The sequence below is a fragment of the Heterocephalus glaber genome, unplaced genomic scaffold (genome assembly GCF_053883595.1).
Source record: "Heterocephalus glaber isolate CG9 unplaced genomic scaffold, H.glaber_assembly_v1.0 deba00001757, whole genome shotgun sequence".
Lineage (NCBI taxonomy): Eukaryota > Metazoa > Chordata > Mammalia > Rodentia > Bathyergidae > Heterocephalus > Heterocephalus glaber.
The window spans coordinates 2795619-2815000 of record NW_028258454.1 but is presented as its reverse complement, the minus strand read 5'-3'; the positions used below and the strand labels follow the sequence as shown (position 1 = coordinate 2815000).

The following is a 19382-nucleotide window of genomic DNA, read 5'->3' as shown; positions in this document are numbered from 1 at the left end:
CATTTAAGAATTCATTCCCTCCTCAGAAACAAAGACAGATGTTTGGTAAGGGTAATTTTTTTACCAAACCAGGCTTCTAAAGAATACTAATGAAACATAAAAGAAATCAAGATATATACAAATTTTTAATTGTGTTATCTGAAATGTAGGTAGCAGCTATCCTTAGCTGACTGAAAAAAAATTAAGAGCCAAAACAGGGAAGGAGGAGCAGAAACGGTAATATAGACATAAAAATTTATACTACATTTCATATATATATATGTGTGAGGGCATATAATATATATATATATATATATGACTTTCATATTCATATTCAGATAAGTTACTCTTTAAGTATAATTCTGTAAGTCTGGTTTCTTGATTTTGTTCACTTATTTTGAGATGGTGCTCTCACTATGTTGCCCAAGCTGGCCTCAAACTCCTGGGCTCAGGATTTAGCTTCCTAAAGAAGAGAAGCTGGAACTACATTGTGACTGACTTTTTTATGTTTTAAGATAAAAAGGCAGAAAGAAAAATAAGAACTACACATAGGCAGACTTGTAAAAGGAGAAATGATGAAAATCTGACTAGGGAAGGCAAAGAAGAATTACATAAACCAAGCCATCATACAGAGCAAATAACCCAACAACTTCTAGAAGGGGTAGTTTTGCTCTATTAATACACAGGATACAACCTATTAAAACACTAAGTTATATTTTGTTTATTTTCTTTTAAAAACAAAGAAAATGTTAACAGAAATTCAAATAAGGAAAAACTAATACGGAGTTGAAGAGTACATCAAGTTATGTTTCACCTGAAAGGTAAGGAGGTAGTCTAGTGAAAGAGCTGACTGAAGAGCTTTCCTTTCCTGGGTCAATTAATCTTAGCCAAGGTTTTGGATCTCTCAGCCCAATTTCAGGCTCAAAATGTGTCAGCCTACCATAAGTAAAATCAGGTGTTAAGGGAAGAATAACATTAATTAATTAGGCTGATATAAAATGCCAGAAGGTCAATTTTTAGCATACAATAAAAAGCAAATACCATCACTGGACAGTCTTTTTCATTAGGTCAGCCCATTCTTACATGAGACTTATGTGAAATACTATAGCTTTATCAGTTGACTGGTGAGTATGGATTCAGAAAAAAGAAAATTAGGTAAATAATACTTCACAGCTAAAGTAGTTTTCTGTCTTTCCTGGAGCATAAGCATTCCAAAGAGATGTCTCAGAGGCTCTTTTTATTCTGGTTTTGTTCATTGTTTTATACTCTTGGGATCTACAAAAGAATTTTTTGGAAGAAAAAAATGATACTGCTAAAAAGTAAAGTTTACTAATTACTGATTGACATAAAAGATAGGATGGTCATACAAATATAAAAAGTAGAAAGAGAAGTTCCCTGTCTCTTGGGCAGTGCTTAGGATGGATAAACCAGTATCTGTCATGTGATTTTATTATTCTATGCTTTCAGTATTGACCAACCTTCCTTCATGTTAATACACTATTAATTCACTGTAAATATAAAGCCAGATTTAAAAGATACCAAAAGTCCAATTAGATTATGATTTCACTGCAACAGGTGATTCGCATTCTCCAAGCCCATTTTATATAGTATGTGGCATCTGGCTATCCAATGAAGCCATGAAACTTTCAAAACTGCTCTACCCCATGAAGATCAAGCACCCTGCATTAAAAGACAAGCCTTTGGAGTTAAAAAAAAAAAAAGTGAACACACAAAAAAATCAATTACAGTCTGATGAAGGCCACCACTTCATCAAATGCTGACTGCAGGGATAGCATTACTCTCAGTGGCTAACCGAGTTGCTAAAGCTAAGTCCTCTACTAAAGGTGAAAAACTGAACCTCCCTGCCAAGGACATTTGTCATGAACTCCTAGAAGAAGCTGCATTCAAAAGGTGGCATGGATTCCTTTTCTGCTACCACCATAACAAGTAGATGAAAGAGCAGAGGATACTGACACACAACTGTTAAGAGAGGATTAATGAGTCACTGTGGTATGCAATTGAGGCAGAGAAGTCTATTGATGTAGACAAGGCAACAATGTTTGTTTTTGTGTCATATGTATTTTCCATAGGATGCAATTGAGGATATGTTACATAAACTTTTGTTGCCCACCAACACAAGAGCTGCGGAAGTATTCAAGTTGTGAATGATTACATATCAAGAAAACTGAATTGGTTATTTTGTTAGTATATGCATGAATGGGGCGCTGCCATGACTGGATGGCTTTCTGGTTTCACTGGGAGGGTCAAAGAGGTGGCTTCTGAATGTGAGTCTATGCACTGTGTCATCCACAGAGAAGTGCTGGCTAACCAAAAAAATGTCACCCAAACTTAATATTTTGCAGGATGTGATTAAAATTATCAGCACATTAAAGTACATACCTTTAACTCATACCTGTTCATGCAGCTCTGTAAGAAGAGGAGATAGGGCAAAGATTAACAGTATCCACTACATAGGTTGTTGGGAAAAGTAAATCAATTAATACTACCTGAAAAGTGCTTATAGCTATAATGCTCTTATTAATATTTCAAATGCCATCCAATTCTATTTCTTTCTTTCACATTTTTATGTTGGAATGCCAATCTCTTTCTTATTAACTCACAGGCACTCTGTATATTTCAGATCTTTTTCCTCTACATATCACATAGATAGTAAATACTTTCCTCAATTCATTATTTTTCCATTTTTTTTCCCCTCATTTTACTGTTTCCCTGGAGAAATTTTATAACATTTATACAATCAAATCTATCAATCTTATCTTTATGGGATCTAGGTTTTATGTGAATAAAAGAGGACTTTCCAAAAATAAAATATTTTAACTGTAAAGTGAAAGACAAACAAATTTTTTTTTAAGAGGAGAAATTTCCAGAAAACATGAGAGGTAATTTTTAGGTAAAATCTCAGTAACTGCATATTCAGGACTTATAGTACTGACAGTTATTATAATCCTTTTTGCTTAAAATACTTTTAAAGATAAAATCAAACTGTCTTCCCAATTAGTTATTTGGAGCAATACTGTAAACATTTCTTAAGCTATAGATTTTCTCTGATAAGTGATTACATATTTCCTATTTCTGAATTTCTCTCAATTAAAAACTTCTCTATAGCCGGAGATTTAGCTCAGTGGTTCCGCTGCCTGCCCCCACAAGCAAAAGGACCAGAGTTCGATCCCTGGTACCAAAAAAAAAAAAAAAATCTCTATAAACAAGTATTCCATGAAATCATACTGGTAAATCTAGGTTTTACATATTATGAATAGGTTTTGGCTTATTAATGTCCTGAATGAATACAAAAGATTACAGCATGAAAAAGCCAGCTCTTAAATGAGGTGCTCAATTTTTACTCAAATTGGTGGATGCCAAATTAGAAACCAAACTTCTTTTTTATTCATTAAGTTGATTGGTACATTTTAGGTATACAATATGATAATATTGGGGATATTTGTACCTTTACATGCTATAGCTTGGTTCTTATTTTTTTTTTCCCCATTCCCCTTCCCTCCCTCCAAACCCTCCACCAGAAACCAAACATTTTTAAAGCAAATATCTGTTCCACTTTGCCTTCAAGGGAATCTATGTCAAAAGGAATCTGATTGCGTTTAGCTACCTGGGCATCTCCTATTATTCTTTTCAGCTCTTTGTTATAATTATAAGATAAACTTAGTATCCTTTGTGGCTTTTCTTGAACTCCTGCTCCCAGGTAATTAATCTAATTTCAATAAAACCATATATATATATATATATATATATATATTTTTTTTTTGGTACCAGGGATCGAACTCGGGTCCTTGCGCTTGCACAGCAGGTGGTGAAACAACTGAGCTAAATCCCTGGCCCAATAAAACCATATTTAACATAACACATTTGTCACTATGAAGAACACTACCCCCAAATCAATAAAATATTATCATTATCTTTGGTATGACTCAATTGCTAATTTTTAGTTTATATTTACAACTAACTTGAATTCATTTGAACTTCTGTAAAATAGAATTAACCATTTTAGTGAAAATTAAATATTTGCCTTCTTCATATTATTAATTTTATAATTGTTTTAAAAATTAAACATAGGCTGGGCCAGGGATTCAGCTCAGTGGCACCACACCTGCCTCACAAGTGCAAGGTCCTGAGTTTGATCCCTGGTACCAAAAATACATAAATGAATAAATAAATAAACAAACATAGGCTGTGAGGCCCTATGTTCAACTCCAAAACCATAAAAAAAGCATTAAATGTGCTAATAGCATTTAAGTTTATTTGTTGTTCATATATCCATTTGCTTATTGACTGCCCTTCCACTGTTTTTGTATATATTTTACATAGATCGTAAATAGCTGTTAGTTGCCCAGGCTTATACACTCTATTCATAGGTTTGCATGAAAAAAACATGATTGCGGAGGACCGCCCCCAGGCACCCCCATCAGCCTCCAGGTTAGCCGTGCGGGTCACTGCAACAACAGGCACCCCCACCCCGGCCTCTTGGCTGGACAGCTTCTTGGATCCACACTACAGAGGCACGGGGGGGATAAAGGCCACTGTCCTGAGTTGCAGAAGTGAACAACAGAGAGAGGCCCTCTCTCAGGCTCCCTGATGAAAACTGAAGCCCACTGGAAAAGTGAAGAAAATCTCTGAAATAAAGGCACACCAGACCACCGTGCTTGGTAAGTTGGGAGGAATCATCATCTCCCATCAGAACCTGGACTATCTTCAGGGGAAAGGTAGGTAGAACCTGCAGTAGAACCTTGCAGAGTTCAACCCTGAAGGAGGACAGGGAGCTCAACTTGGGACTTGAAGCCAGAATTCTGCCTGAATCTCACAAGTCTGTGACTGGCTGAGACTCACTGAGTTATAAGTGCACACTGCTGCCCATACTGTCTATTGTGACAGCAGAGACATACCCTGAAGGAGGCCCTTCATTTTTATCTTTTGTTATTTTCAAAATTACCACTATTTTTTTTTTTGCTCTTATTTTAAATTTTTTTCTTCTTTGCTACTCTTTTAAAATTTTTATTTTTCTCTTTTTTCTTTCTTTTCTCTTTTCTTTCTCTCTCTCTCTGCCTCACTCCCTGGCTGTCCCACATTATTCTTCATCACCCTTTGTGTTCCTGTTCTGCCCCTATTTCATATTTCTTCTTCATTTTTCTTTTCTTCTCTTTCCTTCTCTTGCCTGTGCCCTCTGGCCTCACTGCTAACCTTCCATATCCTTCTACTTACCTACTCCTCCCTACCCAACTCCTTCTAACTCCCCCACTGCAAAGGGTAAAGTTGCTATACTGAAGAGTTTATTCACTATAAACATATGTTGGGTTGGTCCTTGATTTTGATTTAATTCACACAGTTAAAGGTGATAGATTAATAACTATGACAAATTGTCATTTTCAAAGAGGTACTTGATGCTACTGTGTTGCTGATTGTATCACTTCGGCTAAGGTGTTGTGATTGATCTAAGCAGGTGTCCTTCCTGGTATAATGAGAATGAGTCAGCCTCACAGCCATTAGAGACTCAAAACCTAAAGACCAGCTATATCTGGAACACACCTCTGAGAAGCAATCATTGCATAAGTGTTCTAAATACATCAGCAAAGATACTTATAATAAGCAACTTCAAAGTATCAACCCCGAAACTAAACTAAGGACATTACCAGAAACAAAAATGAGAAGACATTTAAGTAAGGCACAAAGTCAAACTTCCACTCCACAAATGGCAAATTCTGGGGGAAACGAGGTGGAAAAGTCTGATCATCAACCACCTGGATACCCTGAATTAAAAGCAGAGGAAGGAACAAAACATGAATGAGGCTCTAGAAAAGTTCAAAGCAGAAATAATCTCCCAGATAACTACAGAGATGGTGACCACAGTGAAAGACATGATTAGAGGCTCTAGAACAGAAACAGATAAAAAAATAGATAAGCTCAGAAACATGCTGCAAGCCATGAATGCCCAACATAAGAAAGGAATGGAAACCATGATTGCCCAACATAAGACAGAAATGGAATCCATGAGACAGATTCAAACAGGTATTCAGGAGATTAAAAACTCCACTGAAAGCATGCAGAGCAGATTAAGAGAATCTGAAGATGTAATATCACATATAGAAGACAAGATTGCCGTTAAGGACCATGAAAACACAGATCTCTTCAAAATAGTAAGAGACCACGAGAAATCAATCCAGCAGTTGCTAGATGATGCAAAGAAGAATAACATAAGACTGATAGGAGAAAAAACAGGAGAAAGTACAACTGACATTAAAAAAACTGTTCACAGAAGTAATGGTAGAAAACTTCCCAGACAGAGGTGGAGAATTGGACATACAGATAAGTGAGGCATATAGAACTCCAACTAGCTGTGATCAAAAAAATCTACACCTAGACATATAATAGTCAAGATCCTAGAAACCCAACAGAAGAACAAAATCCTACAGGCAGTTAGAGAAAAGAAACAAATCACCTACAAAGGAAAGCCCATCAGAATCACAGCAGACTTCTCAACACAAACCCTCAAATCAAGGAGAGCCTACAGTGAAATATTTCAAGCCCTAAAAGGAAGTAACTTCCAACCTAGACTGTTTTATCCTGCAAAATTATCTTTCAAAATTGATGGGGAAATTAGATACTTCCATGACAAAGAACACCTGAGAAATTTCATGAACACTAAACCAGCACTCCAGACAATTATAAACAATATCCTAGAAAAAGACAATGAAGGTCAAAACTCCATGAGGCTCAACAGAGGGAAGCCACCAGGCAAGGCAAGAAACAAAAATGAAAAGGGGAAAAATAAGAAATACAAGAGCCAACAACAGCAAAACATCATGGCAAGGATGAGTCAGTATCTATCAATTATAACTCAATGTTAATGGCCTCAATTCACCAATCAAAAGAAATAGACTGACAAATGGATTAAGAAGCAAAATCCAGCAATATGCTGTATAGAAGAAACAAACCTAACTCAAAAAGAAATTCATAGACTGAAAATAAAATGATGGAAAACAGTTCTCCATGCAACAGAAACCCAGAAAAAAGCACGGGTAGCAATCTTATTTGCAGACAAAGTAGATTTCAAACCAAAACTAATTAAGAGAGACAAAGATGGTCACTACATCTTTGTGAAGGGAACAATCCAAGAGGAAGAGAGGACAATCCTAAATATATATGCACCAAATATGAATGCCCCCAACTATACAAAACAAATATTAATGGAGATGAAAAATCAAATAAGCATTAATACAACTGTAGTAGAGGACTTCAATACCCCACTATCACAAATAGACAGATCATCTAGACAAAAAATTAAAAACGAAATTCTAGAACTGAACCAAGCTATTGAACAAATGGACTTAATAGATGTTTACAGAGTGTTCCACCCCAAAAAATCAGAATACACATTCTTTTCGGCTGCACACAGGTCATTCTCCAAAATAGACGACACGCTAGCTCATACGACATATCTAAGTAAATGTACAAGAATTGAAGTTACTCCCTGTATATTATCAGACCATAGTGCAATAAAATTGGAGATCAATAAGAAACTGCAAAACTCCCACAAACAAATGGAAATTGAGTAACACCCTCCTGAACAACCAATGGGTCACAGAGGAAATTAAAGAAGAAATTAGACAATTTCTACAAGTAAATGATAATGCCAGTACAACATACAGGAATCTATGGGACACAATGAAAGGAATCTATGTGGGAAATTCATAGCAGTGAATGCCCATATTAGGAAAACAGAGAGAACTCAGATAAATAACCTAATGCAGCACCTCAAGCTCCTAGAAAAAGAAGAGCATAACAAACCCACAGCTCGTACAAGAGAGGAAATTATAAAGCTCAGAGCAGAAATCAATGCAATGGAGACTAAGAGAATGATACAAAAAATGAATGAATCAAAGAGTTGGCTTTACGAAAGAATAAATAAAATCAATAAACATTTAGGCAACCTTATCAAAAAAAAGGAAAGAAAAGGCTCAAATCCATGCAATTAAGAATGAAAAAGGCCGGGCTGGGGATTTAGCTCAGTGGTTCCAGTGCCTGCCTCGCAAGCGCAAGGTCCTGAGTTTGATCCCCGGTGCCAAAAAAAAAAGAGTGTAAGAATGAAAAAGGTGAAGTCACAATAGACCCAGCAGAAATCCAGAGGATCATCAATACCTACTTTGAGAACCTGTACTCTAATAAAATAGAAAACACAGAAGAAATGGACAGACTCCTATTGCTAAAGTTAAATGAAGAAGATATAGAAATTCTAAACACCCCAGTTACAATGAATGAAATTGAAAATGTAATAAAAAATTTACCAACAAAGAAAAACCCAGGTACTGATGGCTTCACTGCTGAATTCTATAAGACATTTAAAGAAGAACTATCACCATTACTCTGTAAACTCATCAAGGAATTTCAAAGGGAAGCAAGGCTTCCAAATTCATTCCTGGAAGCAAGTGTTACTTTGATTCCAAAACCAGGGAAAGACACAATCCAAAAAGAGAACCACAGATCAATGTCCCTAATGAACATAGATGCAAAAATCCTCAACAAGATACTGGCAAACAGAACACAGAGGATCATCAAGAAAATAATACACCCTGACCAAGTCGGATTTATCCCAGGGATGCAAGGATGGTTCAACATTTGTAAATCAGTAAGTGTAACACACTATATCAACAGAGTCAAGGACAAAAACCATATGATCATCTCAACAGATGCAGAAAAGGCATCTGACAAAATCCAACACCCATTCATGATAAAAACCCTACAGAAAATTGGAATAGAAGGTCTTCATCTCAACCTGATTAGGGCTATTTATGAAAAACCAACAGCCAACATCATACTAAATGGTCAAAAACTGAAAAGTTTCAGCCTGAAATCAGGAACAAGACAAGGATGCCCACTACCACCACTCCTGTTCAATATAGTTCTGGAAACATTAGCCATAGCAATTACAAAAGAGAAAGAAATAAAAGGAATAAAGATAGGAAAGGAAGAAATTAAACTGTCATTATTTGCTGATGATATGATACTTTACAAAGAAGACCTCAAAAACTCGGCCAAAAGACTTCTAGACCTAACTGACAGATTCAATAGAGTAGCTGGATATAAGGTCAACACTGAAAAATCAATAGCCTTCTTCTACACAAATAGCAGACTCACTGAGGGAGAAATTCGGGAAACAATTCCTTTTACAATAGCATCCAAAAAAATGAAATATCTAGGAATCAACCTAAGAAAGGAAGCAAAAGACCTCTACACTGAAAACTACAGCACTCTGAAAAAGGAGATCGAGGAGGATATAAGAAAATGGGAAGACATCCCTTGTTCCTGGGTAGGAAGAACCGATATAGTGAAAATGGCCATACTTCCAAAACTATTATATAGGTTTAATGCAATGCCAATTGAAATTCCAACAATATACTTCACAGAACTAGAGAAAACAATCCAAAAATTCATTTGGAACCAGAAGAGACCCAGAATAGCAGAAGCAATTCTAGGCAACAGAGACACAGCTGGGGGTATCACAGTCCCCAACTTGAAGCTATACTACAAAGCTACTATGATAAAAAACAGCATGGTACTGGCAAAGAAACAGACCCAAAGATCAGTGGAATAGATTAGAAGATGTAGAAACAATTCCAGACATACTCAGCCATCTCATCTTTGACAAAGGAGCCAACCACCCTCATTGGAGGAAAGATAGCCTATTTAATAAATGGTGTTGGAAAAATTGGATTTCAACCTGTCAAAGATTAAAACTAGACCCATACCTATCACCATGCACTAAACTAAGATCAAAGTGGATTAAAGATCTAACTATTAAGACAGAAACACTAAACTTGCTGGAAGATAAGTTAGGTAGAACTCTTGAAGACATTGGCATAGGAAAAGACTTTATCAACAAATCTTCAGTAGCACGGCAGCTAGCACAAAGAATCAACAACTGGGATCTCATCGTATTAAAAAGCTTCTAAACCGCAAGAGAAACTACCAAAAGAGCTAAGAGACAACCTACAATATGGGAAGAAGTTTTTAGCAGCTGTACCTCAGATAAAGGTCTGCTATCAAGAATATATAAAGAATTGAAAAAAATCAGACCCCCCCAAATTCAAAGACCCAATTCAAAAATGGGCATCTGAAATGAACAGACATTTCTCACACAAAGAAGTAAAAGTAGCAAATAAATATATGAAAAAATGTTCAACATCACTAGTCATTCAAGAGATGCAGATGAAAATAACACTGAGATTCCACCTCACCCCAGAAAGAATGGCTGCTATCAAGAAATCAACCAATAACAAATGCTGCCAGGGGTGTGGAGAGAAAGGAACCCTTCTCCATTGTTGGTGGGAGTGCAGACTGGTGCAATCACTGTGGAAATCAGTATGGAGATACCTCAAAGAACTAGGGATAGAGGTCCTACTTGACTCAGCTATTCCCCTGCTGGGTATCTTCACAAAAGAATTAAAAGAATCATACCACAGCGATATATGTGCATCCTGTTTATAGCGGCACAGTTTGTAATAGCTAAAGCTTGGACACAGCCCAAGTGCCCATCAAATGGAAACTGGATAAAGAGGATGTGGTTTTTTTATAAAATGGAGTACTACTCAGCCATAAAGAACAAGAAACTAGAGACATTTATAGCTAAATGGATGCATATTGAGGCCATCCTCTTAAGTGAAATAAATAGGACACACATGTGTAAATACTGAATAGTTTCTCTAGTGTGAGAAACTGATAGTGTAAATAAAGATTAAAACGAATAATTGATAATTTGAAATAGGAAAAGGTCCAAAGGTGAAGGGGTGGTGGGAGGGGAAGGGGAAAGGAAAGAAGGGAAAAGGAAAATTATGAGAAAAGAAAAAAAATGGAAATGAAATCTATCTAACTAGGGAAGGGTGGAGGGGATGAAGGGCGCACAGGTAATGGGGAAAAAATAAGAACCAAGATACACATGTACAGGTACAAGCACCCAATGATAAATGTAAACATATTGTATACTTAAAATGTACCAATAAAAGAATTTACAAAACAAAAAAAACATGATCGCTTTCACTTAAATGAAATTTCCTATGCATGGCCGGGGATTTAGCTCAGTGGTTCTGAAGCCTACCTCACAAGCTCAAGGTCCCGAGTTGGATCTCCAGTACCAAAAAAAAGAAATTTCCTATGCAGAAATTAATTCATTTTAAATAAACAGTCACTGGGTATCCACTACTATATAGCATTTAAGTATAGTCCAACAGATGAACTTGGCTTTAAGTTAAAAACTAGTTTGGGAAAAAGAAAATCATGAAACAAATGCTTTATCTCTACAATGCAACCTTCAAACTATCACTAAAATTGTTTTGCTTTACATAATCAAATAAACTATGCCTATAGAATTCCAAAGAATTAAAGACCCACGGGGTATATTTCTTATATACTCCATGCTGTCTACACTGATACATTTCTTAAATGAATTCTAGAGGTTATCTTATTTTTTTTTTGACTAACAAGAAATGACTGTCCTTTCCTATTTGTACTTCCTCATCTCTACTACTGGCTCAAGACCTAATTCAAGTGTCATTTTTCCCTATCTCATTTCATCAAGTGGTAGAATTTTAATCTTCTTAGAGTGATTTCTTCCCCCAAAAACTGTGACCTAAATTGTTGTATACTGATGACATAAATCTATATAATGCTTTGCAATTAAACTGTTTTACATAATTTGACAGTCTTTCTGAGTAATCATATTAAAAGTCATATGGACAGTGGGTATGAAAGATCTAACATTCCGTACCTTGAACAACAGAATTTAATTGTATATGTTTAAAGATACACATATCTGGAAACTACAAAGGACTTGTGGGAATATATAAGGATAACATCCAAAAAAATTTTCTAAAGATTGAGCTTTTAATTGAATAGTTTTCCTGTTGTTTAAACCAATAGTTACAGCCTGAAAAGTTTAAGGCCAAAACAGAAATAGCATCATTTTACTCAGGACGATTTTAGATGTCTATATTCCAGGTGTATATGATCATGTTTGCAGATCTTAGATTTATGAACCAAAGCTTTGATTTAAAACAAGTAAGTAGCCCAACATGAAAGTCCAGTTTATATCCAATGGTTGTTTCCCAGCTATCTTTGGGAAAAAGTACCATTACTTAAATGTTAGCAATAGAATTATTTTACATGATAGGAATTTTGAGAAGCACAGTACTGTAGTCCATAAATCAGCGCACGTAAGTCATTTATCAATGTTCCTACTTCAGTCAAATAAAAAAAAGTTAAGCCAATGGAGTATCAGGCAACCTAGTAGTAGTTCCAACTTTTGACTACTCTGCCAATACAATCTTGGGCAAGCTGCTCAATTTCTAAAGGTGTCAGATTCACCATTTATAAAATGAGGAAGTTGAACTAAATGATCCCTAAGGTATGTTGTAGCTCAAAAAAAAAACAGGGAAGAAATCTTTCTTAAATTCATTTTATTAGTAGAGGAAATGAAAGTATCAGAATAAACTGATAATTTTCCCAATTTTTTTTTTTTTTTTTTGGTACCAGGGATGGAACTCAGTACCTTGCGCTTGCAAGGCAGGCACAGGGGCCCCTGAGCTAAATTCCCAGCCCATTTTTCCCAATTATTTACAAAGCTGACAAAATATTCTAAAATTGGCCCTGCAATGCTTAAAAGTAGGATTTTTCAGGTCAATAAATCTAGCACATTAACTATCAATTTCTCTCCACTCTACTGATATTATCTTTCTCTTTAGGTTTCAAAAGTTGCTGTACAATCTCATGTTTCTTTGTAATTCATGACATAATTCATCCCAGTCTGGTGTTTCATCAATTTAACAGTTCTAATTGCCTTATTATCTGCTCTGGTGCAGTAGTAAAGCCTCTGAACAATTCATTTACCTTACCAACAAGAAAACCCCATATATCTCCTCCTTAAGGATATTACCTCTACCTCTTGGATGAGCACAGCCATGAAGACTTAAGCTCTCTGGAAATCCAATATAATCTATCCCTATTTAACTGTTTGTCAATGTTTATGCCTGTCTCAACTCACATTTAATGGGGCTTTTTATTGTTATTTTCCACTATAAAATTTTGAAGGCATCTAAATGTCACTAATTCCCTTATAAGTTTAACATGTATATTTCAATGTTACTTACTTGGGAGACTTAGTGACATGATGCAAATATATAGGCTGTGGAGTTAGGAAGACTAAATTAACAAGTTCAAATCTTAGTTCTGACTTTTGCTATCTATTTGGCTTTAAACAAGTAACTTGCCCCTCTGAACATGTTTCCCCAAGTCAAACAGGAAAGTTATTACACGATGATAGTGAATATAAAATACAATGCTGGTCTGACACTGCACACACAACAGATAATCAGTAACTTTTAGTAATTCCCTTCCCCTACCCAGTAGCTCCCACTTAAGAGTTTATTGAATTGGCCAGTTTGAATAGATTCAAGCCACCAGTTACTTTTATAGGAAGGTTTCCAAAATGTTGGTTGTAACTAATAAGTCAGGGTGATATCCCTGACTTGTGAAATCCACCTAGTGAGTTGCAATTAGCTTTCTTTTACGGGAAAATAGAATGGAACTTGAAATATCAGGGTGATCACGAGTAGTAAGAATAGGAGTATTTCATTAAACTGTTTCAATTTTATACCTCCATTAGGGTTCTATGTCATACAAAGCAAAATATATATATAAATATATATTTTTTGGTACCGAGGATTGAACTTGGGACCTTGCACTTGTGAGGCAGGCACCAGAACCACTGAGCTAAATCCCTGGCCCTAAAATATATTTCTTATTCTGGTTTGAGTCAAAAAAACTTGAAGTACATTGCTCTCTATAGAGAAAGCTGTCTTTGGCCCCTCCTGGCTACCCACAATCATTAGAAAACTGCACAACTGAGCTCTTAAAAGTGCGTATTTCAAAGTTAAGAGCTCCTCCCCAGCAATGCTCCTTCACAGAAACAGTTAAATATATGCTTGAAGTTAGCTGCACTGTCAAAAAGACTAAGAAATGGAAAGGAGACTTTAATTCTTTCCTTCATAACTACTCAATTTCTATCTCATTTTTCTCCTTTTGAACCATAGTAGTAAGTAAATGGCTCCCTGATGGCCTTCAAAAAAAAGAAAAAGGCATTAAAGAATTTCACAACTAGTAACCTAGTTATCTAAACAGTGTGACATTAAAATTCAAAAAATAGGGCTGGCTCAGTGGTGCCGTGGCTGCCTCGCAAGCACAAGGTCCCAAGTTCGATCCCTGGTACAAAAAAATAAATAAAATTCAAAAAATATTCTATAATCACAACTCTTTCAGTAAAACACTGATTTGGGGGTCGGGATTCTGGGTCTTGAACCCAAGGGCTCACCTGTGTTACATCAAGTACTCTATCACTGAGCTACAGCCCCAACCTGCCCTCCCTTCCTTTTTAGACAAGGTCTTGCTAAGTTGCCCAACCTGGCCTCAAATTTGTAATTTTCCTGCCTCAGACTCCCAAATACCTAGGATTGTAAGTATGCATCATCAGCAACACTGATCTTTTGGGAGAATACAGTATGTTGTTTTCTGAAACATACTCAAATTAAAGGGTGCTGAAAGACAGCTAGTAGGGAAAGCTTTCCAAAGAAAGTGATGTCAAAATTAGGATCTGATGGATGAGTAGGAATTAGGAAGGCAAAGCTGGTGAAAGGGTATGTGGTAGGATTAGGAAGCAGGGAGGCAGTATTCTAGGTACTAAGAAGAGAACATAAATTTCTATAGGAAGAGAGAATATGAATACTTGGTTTGAATGTGGAGGAGAAAAACAGCAAGAGATAAAGCTGAACAAGAGAAAAGAGAGCCAAATTATAATCTTACGAAGTCATATTAAGGAATTTGGATTTTTCCTAAGGGTATCTGACAGTTACATGAAATAATATAATTATATTTTACCTTCAAAAAATCACTCTAGTTGCAACATAGAGAGGGGCAAGACTAGGAGCAGGCAGACAAGGGGAATACGATAGTAATCCAGATACAAGGAGAGTGGGAGAGGGGTAGAGGGGGAGGTAGGAGGGGGAGGGAGGAGAGGGAGAGACTGATTTAATTTGACAAATGATGGACCTGAGAAGACAGGGGGAGGAAGAAGCAAAAGGTAATGGCATACAGTGGTGTGGTTGTGCCATTGCCTGAGAAAAGGAGCCCAGGGGAAGAGTGAGGGAGAGGGAAAAGACAAAACTAGCACATTTTTTATCATGTAGTGTTTGAGGTACATATGTGACATTAAAGTAGAAATGTCCAGAGGAAGTTAGTCTTGGAGTTTAAAGAGAAGTCTGGGCTAAAGATATGAATGTGGGAATCATAAACTTATTGATGGTAACTGAGTCACTGGAGCTTTTATGGAGTGAAAGGGATTCTACGAGGAGGTAAGGGTGTGTGTGACACAGGTAAGTCTGTAGGTTTGATGGTGTACATTTGAAGAGCTCTTTATTTTTCCATTTGTCAGTGAAGACTTCAGGAAAGCAATGATTAATAAAGACTGAGGACTAGCAAGTCCTTAGAAAGTCAGGGAATGTTCTAGTCAGAGGAAATGGCATAGTTAGTAAAGTCAGAATTTGATATATTTGCCAAGCCCAACAATAAAGAACAGAAAAATTGGCATAGTCCCTCAGGCATCTAAAAATAGTTTATATCCAGACAGGCCACTCCAGAGATTCCAGAGCCCTCTCTAATGTTTGATAATTAGAATATTTGAAGAACTGTGATCACCGATTCAGTCAGTCATTTAATTATCCACTAAATGCTTTTCAGATAACTACTAAGTTCAAGGCATGATCCTGGTTTCTAGAGACTGCAAGGCTGAATAGGAGGTAGGGACTAACAAGATAAAGCAGCAACAGAACCAGCTGACACCAACTGAAGCCCCTGAAAACAAACCTTTTCTCCTTTGTTAGTCTCAGGTATTTGATTGCAATGACTGAAAGCTGACAAACACAGACATGGTCTCTGCCATCAAGGAACTTATTTACACTCTAGTGAAGATATAAGGAAGCACACAAGCAATTTTTGAAAGAATGTGGATTCTCCAGATTGTCACTCACTTGCAAACCTCTGATGGCTCCCTATTACCTTTAGAAAAAAAAAATCTATACTTAGTAGGTCATTCACAACTGATTCCTAATTTATTTTATCAGCTTTCATACTAGCTCTCCAGCCTTCACAGACGCTAAATGTTCCAGCCACCACAAATATTTCATCGTTTGCCAAATGTAACATACTGATTCATATCTCCATGCTTTTACACTTTATGGTTCTATATAGAAAATGATTTCTGTTCAACTTCAGGTTCCCACTCAAACGTCACCTGTGCTGTCTTCCTAATCCTAAAATAGTACTCTTATCAGGAGTAATTCTGATAATGTCTGGAAGCAATGTTTGTTGTCACAAGTGTGTATAGTGAGGGTACTAACGTCATCTAGTCAGTATACACCACTAAATACCACAACGCAAAATACAATCTTCATTGCCCCTAATAAAGAATTAGGTCAAAATATCTAAAGTGCCAAGGCTGAAAAACTCTGCCCTAGAGGCAATTTGTCTCAGCTCACAAAACATTCTGTCCTTAATTACTGGACTTTTATCTTTCTTTAATACCATGGGCCCCTAGAAAACACAACGTGTTGTTATTCATCTTTCTACATTCAATGTCTCACATGGTCAGTTTCATTCCTTTTATAAAGTTGTCAAAATATAAAAAAGGTATACTCATGTCACTGGTGTCACAACACAGTCTTATCCTGGCTCTACCACTTTCTAGGTGTGTCTTTGGGCAAATTATTTAAACTCAGATTCTTCATCTATATAATGAAAATCACTGGAACTACTTAACGTATGTAATGTAAGGGTAAAATAACATATATGTGAATTGCTTAGATGATAGAGGGCACACAGTGAAAGCTCAACAGATATCAATTAACATTATTGTTCCTGCACCTTTTTGTTGCCAAAATAAGCAAAAGGAAATAAAAGGAGGGGCAGGAGGTGAGAAGAGAGATTTTAGATGCAGAAGACATTAGCATTCAATAAATCAATTACAAACATGATATATAACTGCCTTACCCTTTTCAGCATTCTTCTCATTACTCATTGGTTTCAAAGCAGTACTCTATATTATTTGCAATTCAAAATAATGTGTAATATTTATTTGTAATTCAAAATACTGTCTTTGCTACTAAGATTAATTTTAGGTCATAAATTTAGTTTATTTAACTATAATAACACTATTATAAGTGAAGTTTCACTAATTTCAAAATTTTATCCATAAAATACAAGAGACACTAGTCTGAATTCTTAAAATGAGTATAAACTTAAATGTCTGATATGAAAGAATACTAACCTAGGCCATATCATGTATTACATGTTAAACAACACTTATGAATGCTCTTTCAGCTAAGAATTGGTGATACTGCTGGGGGTCACTTCTGGAAGAAACTGAAAAACAAAGCTCCAGTGAACAGCAGTCAACACTTGGGAAAGGGCCTTATACAGTACATGGGAGACATTCAATACACAGCTGTTGAATGAATCCAGTGTGGGAATCTTCAGGCTTAGGAAAACTTACCACACTCTAGTCCAGCAGTACTATTAGCATGAGTACTCCCTGACAGGAAGCATTAATTCTCACATCTTTCCCACCAAAACTGTTCAACTCTATTTACAGGAAAACATGTTTCCCTTGGGAAGAAAGACAGAGCTCTTTAAGGGCTGGGGTAGCCACTTCAAACTCTAAGAAAGATGAGCTTCTGTACGGTTGCTACTGGAGAAAGGATCAACAATGTCTTCAAGTTTATTGGTCACTTCTGTCCCAATGACAGTAAAACTTCGTATGAAGAGTGAATAATTCTCATCCATTTAGATCCCATCAGGGCATTTTGGCTTTTAGGGACATCTCAAGCTTGTTATATAAGACATGTTTCGCTATTTGAATTATTTCTGATTTCTAACCAAGTAGGGCATTAAATTGCAGAATCTGATACTAAGATAATATGGAAAAAACATTTTAGCGGTATACAAAGCATCTATCCTGGAACAATGAAAGAATAGTGTAATACTATGCACTTTCTCTTCATTAAAAGACTAATCCTAGCAAAAAAGCAGTATCTTGATACCATTTAATGTTAGCCACTACCTTAATAAACTCAATTCCGTGTCTAAGACTACTTTCAGTTGTTAACCTGGTAGGTAAAACAAACTAAATAGGACAGTTGCCCATAAACATTTTTTTCTTAGTTTCCAGTAGGCATGAGAAACGCTAGAAAAGCCCTTTGTGTATATATCATTTCTTTCTTGTACCACAACACAAAAATGCATCATCTGGACAGAGATGGACATAGATTACGCACTACGTTTATTTTTATTTTAAAGAATTATCAAAGCCCCATATTTTGAGTCTAAATTTATTTAAATCACACACATTATGACATTATTTTATCCAACTAACATATTCTTCAACATTTACTTCTTCAAGCTAAATTGTTTTTTTAAATCAAAGCAAATCTCTATTAGAATTGTATTTAGAATTACTATGAAAACATAAAATATCGAACAAAGAACCTGTCTAAAGAAATGATGCTATAAATGTAATACACCTGAACAAAAATTGAAGCTATTATTTTAACTTGTAGGGAATTGGCATTAAAGTTTACTTACAGTATTTTTAAGGAAATTACACTTTTATAATCCTCTACTCACACACATATAGTCATAGGCCAAATCTTTTAATTATTTCTAAAAAATAATACTTATTTGGAAAAATTCTGGCTTTACTATGTAATTTTTTTTAAAATCAAACCTAAGACCCATTACTTTCATTATTACTTTTCATTATATATAACATTCTCTGTCAGTGAAAAATGTTTTCGTTCCTGTAACCTACAAAAACTTTTAGTTACAATAATCAAAATATAAAATTATTTCTAATTATGTTAAGGTATCTTAACAACTACACAGAATCTAAACTTTTACAGCTAGCACCCATCAAAAAGTTTCTGGAAAATGTACTAAAATAAGAGAATCAGACATAGGAAGTGGCTATAACAATTTACCACTGTATCAAAAGCTTAGAAAACAAATATAAAAGTGTTAGTCTTTCTTTAAAAGGCTAATGTCTATTAACAGCTTAAAACAGGGCACAGTAGGGGGTTAATATGTTGTTGTCTGAATCACTTCCATCAGTTTAAGTACCTATTAGTCCTTATTAGCAATGTGCTAGCAAGGTGCTATTGGTCTTTTAAAGTTTTTTTTTTTTTTCTGCTTCTTCTTATTCTATTTGGCCAGATAAATACTTTGGCAAGAGTGTTTGAAACACAAAGTTTAGGCCTATATATTTGCTAGGGTTTTAGATTCTT

The 19382-nt window shown here is 35.7% G+C and overlaps 1 protein-coding gene across 3 annotated transcripts in view; it reads right to left on the bottom strand.

The window, feature by feature from the left end:
* The window catches only part of Tbca (tubulin folding cofactor A), a 74519-nt gene that overhangs the window by 40950 nt on the left and 14187 nt on the right, over positions 1-19382 (bottom strand). Inside the window, exons 2-3 of one of the 3 annotated variants that reach the window (XR_015447389.1) lie at positions 17372-17466; positions 2380-2406 (exon numbers count right to left, since the gene is read on the bottom strand). The exons of the other annotated variants lie outside the window; for them this stretch is intronic. The gene's annotated coding sequence lies outside the window, so the exon portion shown is untranslated. The remainder of the gene's footprint in view (positions 1-2379; positions 2407-17371; positions 17467-19382) is intronic. 3 annotated transcript variants of the gene reach the window in all.